We start from the raw sequence: 14,678 nt of genomic DNA, 5'->3' as shown, positions 1-14,678 counted from the left end.
TAGCATGTGGTCTGGGTCAGTGGACTTTGTTTCACTGAAAACCACTTTATTTTTCTTTTAACTGTTTTGGTTCCTAATTAATAGGTTAAGGTTTATTTCAGGAAATACAGGAGAAGTTATATCACAGTCCGTTTTGAACCCTTTTCATTTACGTATGGCACTTCTGTCTGGAGCGGGGGCTCGCAGTGCGCTGACTTCTGAATAGAAGCATACGTCTGTCTCTGTTAAGAGTACCTTTTTGGCTTCCTCCTGCCTTTGTTTTTAAAGGCTCTTGACAACTGATATGAAACTATTTGGAAGCCCTAAATAAGAGCTTTTTTCCCCCCAGAGATTGCATAGTAAGCAGAACAAAAGCATTGTTAAAAAGGCCATTCTCATATAGCAATATAACTTTTCTTTGGATGTTTCTGTAAATTCTTGTTGGCTCATTTACTTCAGATCTCTTATTTGGAAGGAGGATATCTTGCAGGTAAGCTTTATGGAAGGAGGAAGAGAATATGTCAGTTATTCCCAGGCTGCTTGTGATCCATCTTTCTTAATTTTATCAATTCCTAGGCTAGTGTTTTTAGGTAAAATGAAGAAGAGATTTTCTGCATCTCTCAGTGCTTTCTGACTCTCCTGTGTTCTTGCCAAGTGCTTTTGAAATCCTGTAGACCAGACCTCCTTGATGTTGATTTGTAGCTTGTGGGTATGTTGATGAAGCAAAATTATTCTTTTTGTTATTGTGCTGACTGACTGAAGGGATGTGGATCAAATAGGTCACGGAAAGACACGGTATTCATGAAATTAATATGCATAATGTAATACTGCACAAGGTTACAGCGTAGATTGTATAGAGTACTGACTGCCCAAGCGTGCCTCAACTTCAACAGTCATTGCATCTGGCTTGAGCGGTGGCTAACAGGTTAGAAAAGTGCATCCGCAAACTAGCTCTGAACTCTTCATGTACATTTAAAAAAATAGTAAAGACAGTCAAAACAATACAAGAAAAATTGAGATGCTGTTTGTTGCTTTTTTAACAAAAGTGAGGAGTCTTCCATTCAATTAGCATTTTTCAAGTCATGATTGCTATTTCAATTGCAAGGACGGATCCAGAACAAACAAGAATAGACACAGGCTGAAAGTGACGTCTTGGAAAATGAAGATCTGCCAATAGTTTTGTTAAGGGCACATGTCCTCTAAGTCACCGGTCGGGAAACTGATCTTGTTAACATGATGTACAATTAAAGGACAATGGAGTTTAATGGTTTATGTTTTCCTGTAGTTCAGCATATGTAAATGAAAAAAAAACCCCAAACACGAAAACAACCGAGGGTTGTATCAAGAAAAATACCCAGCTCTTAAAGTGAAATAAACAGAATTAGTAATAACTAGCATCTACCTTATTTTTATGTCTAAATTCAAATTGTTGGGGAGAGAAGCTCCCGCATAATAATTGCTGTTAATTTAAATAGGGAAAACTCTGCTTTTCCTCATCCCTTTATTCCTTTCACTCTTTTGAATTGACCAAATGAATTCACTGTTACTGGCCATGTCATTTTCAGATTTTTTTATATACCTTATCCTTGCTGACAATTATAGTAAATACCTGATTTGAAAGGCTCAGTTCTAATTTAGGAGCTGCGTTTGGTTAAGGGTGCAGTTTCACAGCCATGCTCGTGGCAGCCCATCCACTGCGCCTGAACTAGCATTCATGTGACAGTGTCCCGAAGTGTCAGTCTGCTGTTGAGTGCTGCTTCACAAGTGAATGTTCAGATCATGAACTGGAACAAAAGAACATGAAATTAAGACCTGCTAGAATTCTTTTCAGGTTTAAATCTTAAAGCCATTAAAAGTTGCCGCTTATGATCTGGCAGAGCAGGACGTTTATCCTCTCCATATAGATGCAGACTGCTTCTTGAGAGGGAGAGTCTCGGTCCGTGTTCTGTGGAATACTTCTGTGTCGGTGGCTAATGAAGAACTAGCACAGATCCTGCATGCTGTCAGTCTTTATGCATAAGTATTCCAACAGAGAATGTCGTAAAGCAATACTGACAGGCAAAAATATATGTATTTTTAAAATCTATTTTACCATAGGTCACCTGATTTAATTCAAGTGAATAGTAGTTCGACCTAACAGCTTAACTAAAAGCAGTTTTTAATTATGAAGTGGAAAGTACCTTTTATTTGTTTTTGAAGTTATTATAGATAGCTCAAGGTATCAAAGTGCTTTTCTGAGCATATTTGCTCATTGGTTGTATTTGAAAAGTCGGGATTAATGTCTTCTGCTGTGCTTTTGACAGCAGGGCATTGACATACTTACCCAAGCCCATAACCTGAATTGCAGCTTTCCTTTTGCCCCTGCTGAAGGAGAAAAGCATTTGTGTTCTTTAGGTTTGGATTGTTTATTGTTTTCTGAAGCAGTTGAAGAAAAGTAGGTGAATGTTGACAGAATCGGGACCAGCGTTGACCTACTTGTGGCTTTTTCTCTGATCTCTGTCTTGGGGATGTCGCCTTATCATTTTTATGCTACTGTTTACACATCTAAAGCCTCCTCTAAAACATTAATAACTGACAGGTGTTTGGTAATTTGAATATTAAATGTATATATCATCACTCCCACAGTTGTTCCCAAGAAGATTTTGTCACTTATCATATGACCCAGTAAAGGGAATCCTTCTGTAATCATTTTTATTTCATACTGAACTATTGTTTAAACTTTGGATTTAAAGTGTTTTAGAGCCATTAATTTCATTCCCCTTTGAAATTCTGCATTTTATTCCAAGAGTCTGTATTTTACTTTACAATGTCCCAAGACTGGAATTGCACCCACGGTAGTGATTTATGTTATCACAAGTTTTTTGGCTGACTCAGAATAGAGAAACATGTATTGGGATTTTTGGGTCAGTTCATGGAGATAATTTAGAACTAAATACAGCTTTGAAACTAACAGGTTAGACCAGGGCCCTGTAGGTCTGACTTCGGTGTGTCTTTGGATGAAGTTGTGAAACCAAAGGAGCTGCTGTTTAGGATGTAGATTAGTTTGGTTTATAACAATTCAGGTTGTTTTTTTTGGGGGGGAGGGAAGGAAGAAACACACTTTCCTTGAAGATCCTGTAACATTTTAAATAGTTAACTAAGACTACATATTGTGGGTGAGTTTTAAAGGGGGAAGAAAAGGCCAAGTATCGCTGAAGCTGTGCCGCCTTCGTGAGCGTGCGGTCTCCTCCAGCGCCTGCTTCTCGTGCCTGTTTACTTGGGCACTGGCACCGAGATTAACAGGGTTGGTTGGTTTTTATGTTCTGCTGACAAGTCTTGTAGACATTTACTGATATAAAAAAATAAAACCTTTCAACAGCGTGTAGGGGTACCGTCCTGCCAGCATCAGCACTTGGAGAGGAACAGGGGACAAGGCCTTTCGATAAACCTTTGAACTTTGCTACTCTGTCTTATGACACCTTTTGTAACTTAAGCCAGTGACTTTAATTGCTGGCCAGTAAGCGTGTCACACCTTCAGGCCCTGATCAGATGTGTTAAATGAAGACATAAAGCTAATGTAATAAATATTATGGAAGGATGGGATTAAAGGAGCAGGACCATTCTGAGTGATCACTCCTTTATTTGTGAATGCCGGTAAAAGAAATGTGTGACACGTTCTGTTTAGCGATAGAAAATAGAGCTGCAACAGAGCTGCAGTAATGTACCCTTCATTTTATACCTGAAGTACATTTATATTTTAATCTCTGAGGGTTTGGTATGGTTGATGATATCACTGATTAATGTTTCAGTTATTGATCATTATAATGAATTTATTACTCCATTCTACTTCAGTCTGAAAATACTACCCTGGAAAAGGAAACAAAAATAAAGTCAGCAATAGAGACCAGCAAAAATCAGTCATCAGTTTTTACACTGATCATTTATTTTGTTCCTGTATTATTATGCGATTATTAAACATTCAGGTAGACTTGCAATGGAAAAATTTCTCAGTTCTGAAGCTGGCTGTTTATTCACTGGCTTTAACAAGTCATCTGAAAAGGTATGATTTCCTTCAGGTAAGCATTAGCTATAACATTGGCATAGTGATGCTGTCCTGTCTTGCAAAAAACCCTAATTATTGGTTTGAGTGATGGTCATATACTTTATCACATGGGAAAGGGGGTCACGGTAAGTCTTGGGAAGCGTTACAAAGGTAGACAGTTAAGGTTAAAGGACTTGAACTTTGACAAGAACAATGCTGACTGCCAAATGTTCAATACCAAGCAGTTACTTAAAAAAAAACTCTAGGCAAGGACTTGCTTTGACCTGAAAATTTAGATTTTGCAAATTTTACAGTATTTCAGTCATTTGAGTAGTAAGCCGAACGATCTCTTACAGAATTATCAACAAATGAGAAATGGCATTGGTTACACATTCTGCCTGTCGCAGACATGAAAGAATTTTAAAACGTCTTGTATCACTCTTAGCAGGCTGTTAATTCAAAGGTACTATTTACCTGTCTATTTTAGTCTGTCACTCTAATATCTTAATATTTCTGAAATTGCCTTTTCAATCTAATGAAAAGGAGTGGTTATGGCTCCAGTGTAATTGAGACTGTCAAGGAAATAGGTGGAATTTTTACAGTGCTACGAGACTTGATGGTATGTGACAGAGGATCATTCACTTCACTGGTCCATGGTAATGGGAGACTGATCTCTCTTTAAACTCCCTGTTAATAAATATAGGCCTGATTTTTTTTTTTTCTTCTTTGCAAGGCTGTGGGTCTTCCTTAAATCTTCACTAACATATCCTAAAATAAAAAGCACTTCTTTCACATTCCAAAAATATCCCATAACCCTAAAGCATCTTCTAGACTTCTGGATCGTACAGGTTATGAGTTTATTTCACATTTGTGTTTTGACATGTCCCTTCTGTTCCTACGGTAATTGAAAGAAGGAATGACTGTGCAGTGTTGATCACATAGAAATCTTTACACAGGAAAAAAAAATAGCAGTTTACAATAATTTGCATGAGTCAAATGTACAGAGGAGGCATCAGAAAAACTGACGTCCGGTTGCCTTGTATAGGAAGCTGCCGTAATGTAGTTGGGCTCTTTACCACTATTGTCAAAATATGTGAAGGATTATCTTCAGTTGCCATTACGAGAAAAAGCTGTATTGTCTCTGAAAGAGGTAGCACTAAAAGAACTTTTGTCAGATGTGCTGTTCGTTTTGTTTCTCAGGTCATAGTTTTGGTTTATTCAGTAAAGGAGGAATAGAGAGTCTCTGGTTAGTGTTTACTGTGGCCATTGTTAAATGTTGGTGTTGGGAATTACAGTACCTTATAAGCTTAATGTATATTTTAAGTAATATTTTGAAGTTCTGTGATTCTAATATCCATTCCCGTGCAAGATAGATAAATAAAAATACTGTTGTCTAACATAATTTCTGGTAAAGGGAATGGAAGAGAGAGTGGCAACTAAGAAGTAGTCTGAGTCACAATACTGTATTCTGTATTATTGTAATAAATATTTGTATTATAATAAGGAATGGGTGGGATATAAGTTGAAACTTGAAAGGTGAGTAAGTAAGATTTGCCTCTTCCAGGTAAAAACCTTGATGAATGTTTGTAGATTTATCATTACTACAGAATTTGGGGAGATGAATATAAATAGCAGTATTTCATAAAATTAAAAGGTACTGTGAGCCTCATACGACAAATGTATCGAAGTCCTGAGGCTTAATACTTAACCAACAGATACAACTATTTCCCTTGGTGGTAGCGGGGAACACTGGAGTGTAATTACTTTGAAATGAAGTGCTGTGTTTCAAGTATTTGTTGCAGACTTTGGTTTGAATACTCTTCTGATTTTTTCATATGCTGGCAAACAGCCAAACGTGACAGTGGTGAAAAAAAAGGAATGGCTGAAATACGAGAGATGTAAGCTGGAAGACGAAGTCTTGAGATAATAAATGAGATGAGGTGCTGCGCTGGTTCACAGCAATTATTGTGTAGCTTTGTTGGAGTAATGAGGCAAAAAGGAGTTTAATCATTATTTTTTGTTGGTTTGCTTTGTCCCCGTCCCCCCAGCCCGGGGAGAGGGTGGTGGGGAGGATGAGAGCTGCAAGGGAAAGCTGATAGTGACACTTCAGATGCTGGGGATGATTATTGCGGGAAACTAGGTATCTATCTAGAGGGTATGACCAGAGACTTTATTAACCTACTTTCCTCTGGAGGTGCAAAAATATTCTAGGAACTGTGCCAAAGCCTGGAGGCTTGTCGGACACGGAGAAGAAGGTTTCTCATTTGGGTTTTCCTTGGTTGGCTGGTGGGAATGGGAATAGAGGTCAGTGAATTGGGCCAGGAATGTAGTCGTTCATGTAATTGTGGTATATGCTTTAAAAATAAAGAAGAAAGAAGTACAAGAATACATGGAGATTTATATGTTTATTGGGCATGTTATTTATTTATGAACATCATAGACCTTACAGAGCTATGCCATTGACTGAAAAAAAAAAAAAAAAGAATTGCTTTTATGGAATTAAAAACTATATATGAATAAATGTCCTGTATAGTGTAATAACTTATTCTAGCTGTGGTTCATGTAGGCAGTTGAGAAGTAAACAAAAAGGTCTCAAGCGTAGCCAGAAAAATTTGTGTAAATGGGGAAATACATTTGATTTGGAAAGCAGTTTCAATTTTAAGCTTCCAAGAAGGAAGACAAATTAAACATTTTTAAAGATATTAACCATAACAGTATCCCTTTAATTTTCTATCCTTTCTTTTAAGTAAGATACTCTGAATCAATTTTTGTTCAAGGAGACAGATTTCTTGCAGTAATCAGTTTTGCTTTTAGCTCTGATTTTTAAAGAATAAGTGATAATGGCGCACATGCTTGAGGGTGTGATTAGAAGGCAACATTAAAAGGCTTTTTAGGACATCTATGGTTGAAAAAGGAGCTCTGGAGAGGTCTGCATTTGGCAGCTGAGCAAGACGGGAATAAAGCATACCTTTGAAGTGTGGTATGAAGAACGAGTCGCTTAACCCTTTCACATAAAATACCTTTTAGTGAAAGTTACATCTAGGTGTTTTCTTCAGGCTCATCTGGAAGTTACACATTAAATCCGTTAGCTTGTATTCAGTCTTTTCTTTCCCTGAATGAATCCTGTACCTCTCAAAAGACCACCTGTCAAGAATATGTATTAGAAAGACTTGGCTATTTGGAGTAACTTACAGTACGGGTTCTTTGGAGTGCCTTTGAGTATTTTGTGATTACCTTACAGTATTCTGTGGAGTATGTTGAGAAAACAATGAAATGCTGAGAATGCACATCGGTCGTAAGTTAATTAAATTACCTTTTTTGATAATCTTCTTAAGGAACTTAGTTTCTGTTCAGTGTCTTTAAAACACGCACAAACCATTGTTCAAATGCAAATTCCTGGATGTAAAACCTACTTTAATTGCCTAAATTTTAGGAGAACATTTAGCTGGTGGAATATATTTTTGTAGGTTCCAGGTGTCTAAAAGTGTAAGAAATTTTTACTTTTGTCTGTGAACACCTTCACCCAAGTTTTATCAATCTGTATCAGTCTGCAAATGACTTCTTCTTCTTGTCTATTTAATATGAAGTGATCTGTTGTGGGAAAGAGCGCTGAAACTGGTGCAGGACTCCTGGAGCTGACCTCCAAAGACGGGTAAACCAGGGGAGAACTGTTTGTCAATGAACTGTCCCTTCTGGGTGGAGTACTACTCTTTAGTCCTAATGCAAGCTGATGGGACGCTTTGCACTTTAGGTGGGCGACAAAACTTGAAACAAAGTGGACGTCTGGATGGAAAAATTTCAATACCTCCCCTTCCATCCCCAGTGGTGCTGGAAGGGTTACAGGAGTTCCCAGCCAGCCCTACAGATCTAGCACGCAGACCTGTATTACCTTGTAATGTGGCCAAAAATACCCCCAAACCAGATAAACGACCTCTTTTATCCCTCTACCGTTTATATAAAACTCAGCAAATGCTAACTGTTAGTGAGGACTGCTTAACAAAAACTAGTAGAATCGCAAATACTGAACAGCCAGTGTCATACTGCTTGCTCCTAGAGAGCGGTCTGCGTTTGAACTGGAGCATCTCGCCTTCGGTTGCCACTTGCAGTGGTTTCAGGAGGGAAACCAAGCATTTCCACGGTATGCGGACCTTACTAGATTGTGTCCACAGTGAGAGGCTTTAAGTCTGGGGTTGTTCTCAGTGAGATTTTACTTTTTCTGGGGCCTTGGCTAGCTTTTGTTTTACTTGATGCGTACCGAGGCACAGCTCGTGCTTCCTATGTTAGTTAGAATGTGTCACTTCAGTTTTAAATGAGATATTTTCCCCAAGCATGGGCCAGGCTTAGCTGTAGGTAGGGAATGGGTAAGAGGTGAGCTGAGGAAGAGGAGGAATACTGACATTTATTAAAAGTCAGGACTCTCTGATTTACTCAAAAAGGGAATTGGAAATAGATTTTGGAAAAGTGTTTGCTATCACCATTCATAAATCAATCGCAACATGTTTTGTTTTGCTTGAGTAGCTTGAGTAAATAACAGCTTCCAAAATATTTTTTCTCTTTCCTGTACTTTTTTTTAATGTTTACCTGTGAAGACTGCTGGACATCTTGCCTTTTGCTTCTTTAAACTTCTAATATCTTCATTTTGCTAGCTGAAAGTTAACTTTGAGACATTCTCAACACCTCCAGTAACATATTGTACTACTTAAAAATGGTATAACTAGCCAGACATACTCTCAAATTTTAATTAATACAGTGAAGATTGACCTGTAAATGAATAACTAATAGTAAATACCTCTCTATAGAGTAAACATATCCTTTTGCTTCTTCCTCGCTTTTTACCCTGACTTATTTTAAATTAGACCAGTCCCTTCAAGATATATACTGTTACTTATTTTATTTCTAACTGTGCAGCACAGTCTGGGCTCAATTTTGAGTGGGTCTTTACAGCACCGCTTAAGATCAGAGGGGGGAAAAAAACCCAACAAAAAAGCAAACAAACAAACAAAACCAAAAAACCCCCGAAGAGGTGGCTGTTGGATATGCCACTTCACAACATCCGTGCTTTTGAGAAAAAAGGGGGTTGTATCACACAGTTAACTGTTTAAATCCCTTTTACTTAGTTGTAGGGGCAGAGTATGCCATCACCAAAGGACAATGAAGCAAGCTGCTTTCTTGTGTTGCGAAAGTTATTTTGTAAGAGTAAAATATACATCCGAGAGAGGGCAGGGGGGGTTGTGTCTTCCAGTGGTGGCGATGCTGTCACATCCTCCAAGAGATCTGTTGAGCTCTTGCCTCTGACCGTCACCGCACTGTCTGCATAGTTCCTTATTGCTTGTACGCTGACTGGTCTTGGATGTCTGTGTCTCAAAGTTAAATCTCAGTGAAATCACCGTTTTGCTCAGTAGTATCTCCTCAGCTATCTTTTTCAGTTTGCTTTCATAATAAAGCAAATATTTCTCTCAAAATAAAGAATTTTTTTTACCCACTGCTAATATTTCATTTTAGCATCTTTGAAGTATTGCCAGCTGGAGACTGCTGCAGAGCCACAGTGACCTGAAAATCATTAACAGCTCGTCCAGTTTCTTAAATATCGTAAAAAATAGCAGCCGTTCTTTTTGATAATATCTTTTAACAATGAAACCTTTTTCTTATTTTTCCATGCTTGTGTGCTAAAAATTCTGCTATCAGTACCAACTTTTACTCAGTGTATTCTTTCAAACTCTGTTAGAAACGGGTTAATCTTCTGTGCTGCAGCTACTGGGGGCTCTTTGTAGGCAATGATTTGCAGCAGGATCGTAAACAGATTTTGTGGAAACTTTTTAAGTCCATGAACTGCTGGTGAAAATCCGCGGTCGCGCTTCATAAGTGTCAGTGTTTGTGTTACATGTGTCTGTCTTGTGGGCCCTGATTAGCTACTTAGGGTAAGCAGATATTTAAAATAGCTTGCAGGTAGGATAATAAGAAATTATGTAATTTATCCCGGGACTTGTGTCTCTGGCCACTGCATGAGGACAGGATCCACCTTTTGTCAGTGCCCTTCCTCACTCCGGTGCGTAGGCGTCCTCAGATTCGGTGTACTTCTCTAACTTCTGCTCCTTCTTCAGCATTGATGATGCTTTGACTGTCTGATCTGTTGATTTCCATTTGGTTCTTCCTTAGCGCTGACAGGCCTCGTGCTGTAAGTTTAAAACAGCCTTCCAGAGAGCTCTGGTCGTTGCAGTGAAGTGAAGGAGACTGGACACTGCACTGCTGTAATATTTTCCTCCTCCTTGTAACTTATCTGTGTGTGGCTTTCCCTTTAAAAAATATAGCTAAAATGATTATGAATATCTCCTTTAAATGAGATCGTATCAGCTTTTGCATCTCTTAGACAATGCGTGTACAGCCAGAGGGTAAAACGCATTATAATACCACGCTAATTGCGTGAGTGTGTATGCTAAAATTCTCTTGCGAAAAATCCAACAAAAACAAAACCTAACTCCCTTCTAATGATGCTGCTCAATTAGCCACCTCGCCTGTTTCTCGCCTGTTTGTGAGGCCCAAGTCACTCCACTAATAGGACAGCATTTAACGTGGTTTGTAACATGTGGCACTGACTCTCCTTCAGACTTGGCAGGCGGGGAGAGAAGGCTCATGGAAAATTAAAGAATTAGGGTCCTCAAATCAGCAAGCTTTGGTTACCTACAAGCGAGGCTTCGTTTTAAGCTGGTTCTCTGCAGTTAACTGCTAGGGTGAGGCATTTCTAAGAGAAGCAATTCATGTGTTATCTGAGAGCCCTAAAAGAGATTAATCCCACCTATCCCTCTCCTTATTGACTAGACAGAGCCAGTGTGACTGACTTAGATCATATTTGACATATGCTTAAGCTGTCATTGTTACTGAAAAAGCAGTCTGTCTGTCTTCCCCTTTGTCTCAGCTACTTATTTTCCTGCTTTCTGCTTCATCGTGCCAGCACAGCTGTTTGCATGGCCACACCGGGAGCCAGGTCCGGGAGCCCAGCAGCAGCCACTCACCAGGTTAAGCATGCCACGCTTAGAGCCTTAGACTGGAAAATTGACTTTTAGGCTACTAAAGTTAGGCAAAATGATTTAGCATTTGAATAATTTAGCTTCCATTAAGAGTTGTCACAAAGCTTTAAAATGTCTGTTATATGCATTGGTGAACACCCCGCTGGCGGTCAGGAGCCATTTTGGAAGGCGAACTCTGTAGTCTGTGATGGGAGAAAATACTTCTGTTGCTTAGGGAAGGTCACTGGAGAATCTAGAACATTCCCTGTGTCCTGTCTCACTTGTATTTGAGTGTTTATTATAGTAGAATTGTTAAAGCAGCTACTTTACTTTGCTTAAAAACTCACTACATGTGTGTGAATTTCCTTTTTATTCTTCAATAAGAAATCTATTGTTAAATGTGCATAGGTATATCGTTTTATTTTCTTAATGATTTCACACACGTGCATGCTTTCCTCACCTCTGCCCTCTGCTACCTAATAGTCCATTAAATGTTGTTGATCAGTTTTTGTCATGTTTTGGTAGGGCTCATTGCCTGTCAATAATTGTAACGGAGAGCAGGTATACTGGATCTGATGGCCTAGTCCTGGGTGTAAACTTTATGTACCCAATCAAACATGTCCCAGATAAGTGATTTGATAACTGCACACCCTCTCCCTGCCCTTTCACATCAGTCTTGGGAATCTTTTGGTTTTGTGAACTTTTCTAAAGGATTTTTTATTTCATCCCGTGCTCAAATATATTTTGAGATATGCCAAGATGTGATTGATTGCAATACCATGTACTGAAAAAGGGGTATATTGGGTATCACCTGCCCTTGAATATGAGCTGCGTTATTTGCTTAAACGTGGTATATCAAATATGCTTGGGTGAGCAGCTGAAATGCTTGTGGGACCAGGTTTGTTATGTATCTTAGAGTAAGGCTTTCTGGAAAAAGTCTGCAGGATTAAGAGTCAAGCATCTGACGAAAAAAGTTCACTGACTAATAAGAAAAACTTGGAAAGTAATCCTTTTAAGTCCCCCCCTTCTGATAAGTCCTGATGTAAATTTATAGGTATTCTCTATAAACATAAGGGAAGGTTCACTTCCCTCTTAGAACAATCTCCATCAGCATTTTCCCACACCGCCCCTGAGAACATTCTTTCATTATCTTGTTTCTGTGTAATAATTGCCATGGAGTAGTCACAAACTTGTTTTTCTACCAGTTGAAACTATAGAACAATGTGTATGCATTGACCTGGATTCAGAGAGGGAAAAAGTTACTGTTGGCATAGTCTCCACCTTGAAAATTTGCCATCAACATGGCAGAGGTTGCTACAGACTTATAATGCGTAATTGAAAAGGCTAAATGCCTGCAAGGATTCTTTGAGATAAGAATTGTCTTTGAAAACATTTTAACTAGAGGTCTGGATTGTATCATTAATCCTTTCTGTAGTTCTATTACTCTTTAAAATTTTATTATTTGTGGAGTGATTAGCCTGCAGTGTAAATAGAGGCTACGGTTTTTGTAAAGTATCTTTTTTTCTTGGTACATTTTATGTCAGACTCTTTTTTTTAAACTTTTTGTGTAGTTCTTAAATGTAATAAGGCATATATATTTATAGTGTGTATAATCAGCAAAAAAAAAGAAGTTTTCTGATGGATAGAGGAATGGCCCTTCTGCGTAGGGCACTGCCTGCAGTTCAGGAGACGCAGTCCCTATTTCTGGCTCTGTCCGTAAGCTCTCGGCGTGACCCAGGGCCCGGTTTCCTGCTGTACCTAATCTGGTGTAATTGCAAACTGCTACCAAAAAATCGCACCGTCTTGCACTTTGCGCCGGCCATGTGCTCGCACAGCTTCCCCTCTGTCACATCTAGGGATCGTGTGGCTTTGGGATGACTTCATCCCGCTTGTGGCATGTTTAATGCCGGATCTGCCCGCACAGGACTGCTGTGCTGCCCTGCCTCACCGTGCGGGCAGCCCCTCTCCAGTGCCGGCAGGAGGGCAAGCACCAGCAACGGGTGGGAGCAGGACCCCCTCTTCCTGCGGCAGCTTGCAGTTATACAAGATAGCGTAGCGTGAAACCACACCGTCAGTAAATCACTTGGACCAGTATGTCCTTACCTAACTTGCCTGTTGAAAGGATAAAAATCTTTTACTTGGGATGGTGCTGTTGTATCTGCGGTGGTTTGGAGACGCAGGCAGGGCAAGGGCTCGTGTGCCTGAAAGCTGGTCTGCTTCTTCACGCGGGGTTGCTCTGGTGAAACAAGAGTACTGGTTGCTCTGGTGAACAACGTTACCTGCAAAGTCAGCTTGGTCCGTAGTGACACAGTACTGAATTACTGCTCTAGAGAAAGGTATAAATGTTCTGGTAGATTTGACTATCTTTTAAAGAACAAACCAAAGAATATACTTGTTCTTGCTGTACGTATGTAGGCAGGTTTGGATGTATTGGTGAATACAGAACTAGATAGGGAAGAATTAAACAGGATGGACTGTAAGCGCCTTGCAGCCTTTAGGCCCGAACACATATAATACATTAGAAAGTTTAGAAAGTATAGAAAGTTTAGCTTTCAACTTAATTGCGGATTTGATGAAGGATTTTGTAAAATGTTGGTGTCCAAAGAAAATGGGCAATATTTCAAGAGGAACATTTCAGTCTCACGTTAAGCATTCAAATATATGTGTATTTGATTTTTTTTACAAGAGCCAAAGTCTCAAATAAGACAAATTGTCATCTTTACCCGTATCTCAATTTCTTTACTTTCACGTCTGTATTTTTTTCCCCTCTTTTTGACTAGAAGGATCACTTTCGTCATGTTTATAAAAAGGGAGAACTGACCAAACTGAAGTTACAGAGGAAACAAATTGTTCAAACTAACAGCACGTTATCGAATACATTAAGAAATCAAGAATAGAGAAATAACCTTCTGTAATATTTTGGCTATAGTAGTCTTGGTGTTACCTGTACCAGTAGGTGATAGAGCTACAACAAATAGTTGTTGCAGTTGGTCACCATTTTTTAAGTGGCTGAATCATGAAGTCAGTTAGTTTAAGTGGAAATTAATATACATGAGTTCTTTACTTTCTTACATTCCTCTTAAGTACTAAAAACCTGGTAAGGTAACAGGGAGAGCATCTTCCAATCAACTTTTTTGAATTTTACAAAGTGTATTGTTTGATAATTTTTACAACTTAATTCCACCATTATTACGTAGGTGAAGCGTGAGGGACAAGGGGAGGCAACTGGGCGCTGTTAACACGCCACAGGCAAGAGGAGGCTGTGGCGCTGGTGGTATTGACCCAGAGCCAGGCAGCCCGCTCCTCTGAGTAACCAGACTGCTGGGGCTGCTGTCTCACAAACGGAGTTCGTTACCCGGTGTGCGACACCCAGTACGCACACAGGGCCGAGGTGTCAGTTTATGTCAAGTTTTGTGCAAGACCGGGTGCTAGGTTGTGCAGATTGGGCGTTGCACACCAGGTAACGAACTCCGTTTGTGAGACGACAGTGTGAGCGCAAGTTAATTGTACTGAAAGACTTGTAGTTGCTGTGAAAGCCAAACATGTGACTTGGTTTACGAGTATTAAAAGTAGCTTTTTGCAGTGGGTTATACAGTAAAATAAAGAATCCTAAACGATTGGGTGTTCTCACAGAAACATCTGGAATCACATAATTCTTAGAGGCATGATTAAAG

The 14,678-nt window shown here is 39.3% G+C and overlaps 1 protein-coding gene across 2 annotated transcripts in view; it reads left to right on the top strand.

The window, feature by feature from the left end:
- NLK (nemo like kinase) overlaps nucleotides 1-14,678 on the top strand; it is a 65,557-nt gene that overhangs the window by 12,626 nt on the left and 38,253 nt on the right. The window lies entirely within an intron of this gene.

Source organism: Mycteria americana, chromosome 15, assembly GCF_035582795.1.
Source record: "Mycteria americana isolate JAX WOST 10 ecotype Jacksonville Zoo and Gardens chromosome 15, USCA_MyAme_1.0, whole genome shotgun sequence".
NCBI classification, from domain to species: domain Eukaryota; kingdom Metazoa; phylum Chordata; class Aves; order Ciconiiformes; family Ciconiidae; genus Mycteria; species Mycteria americana.
This window is presented reverse-complemented; position numbering and strand designations above follow the sequence as displayed.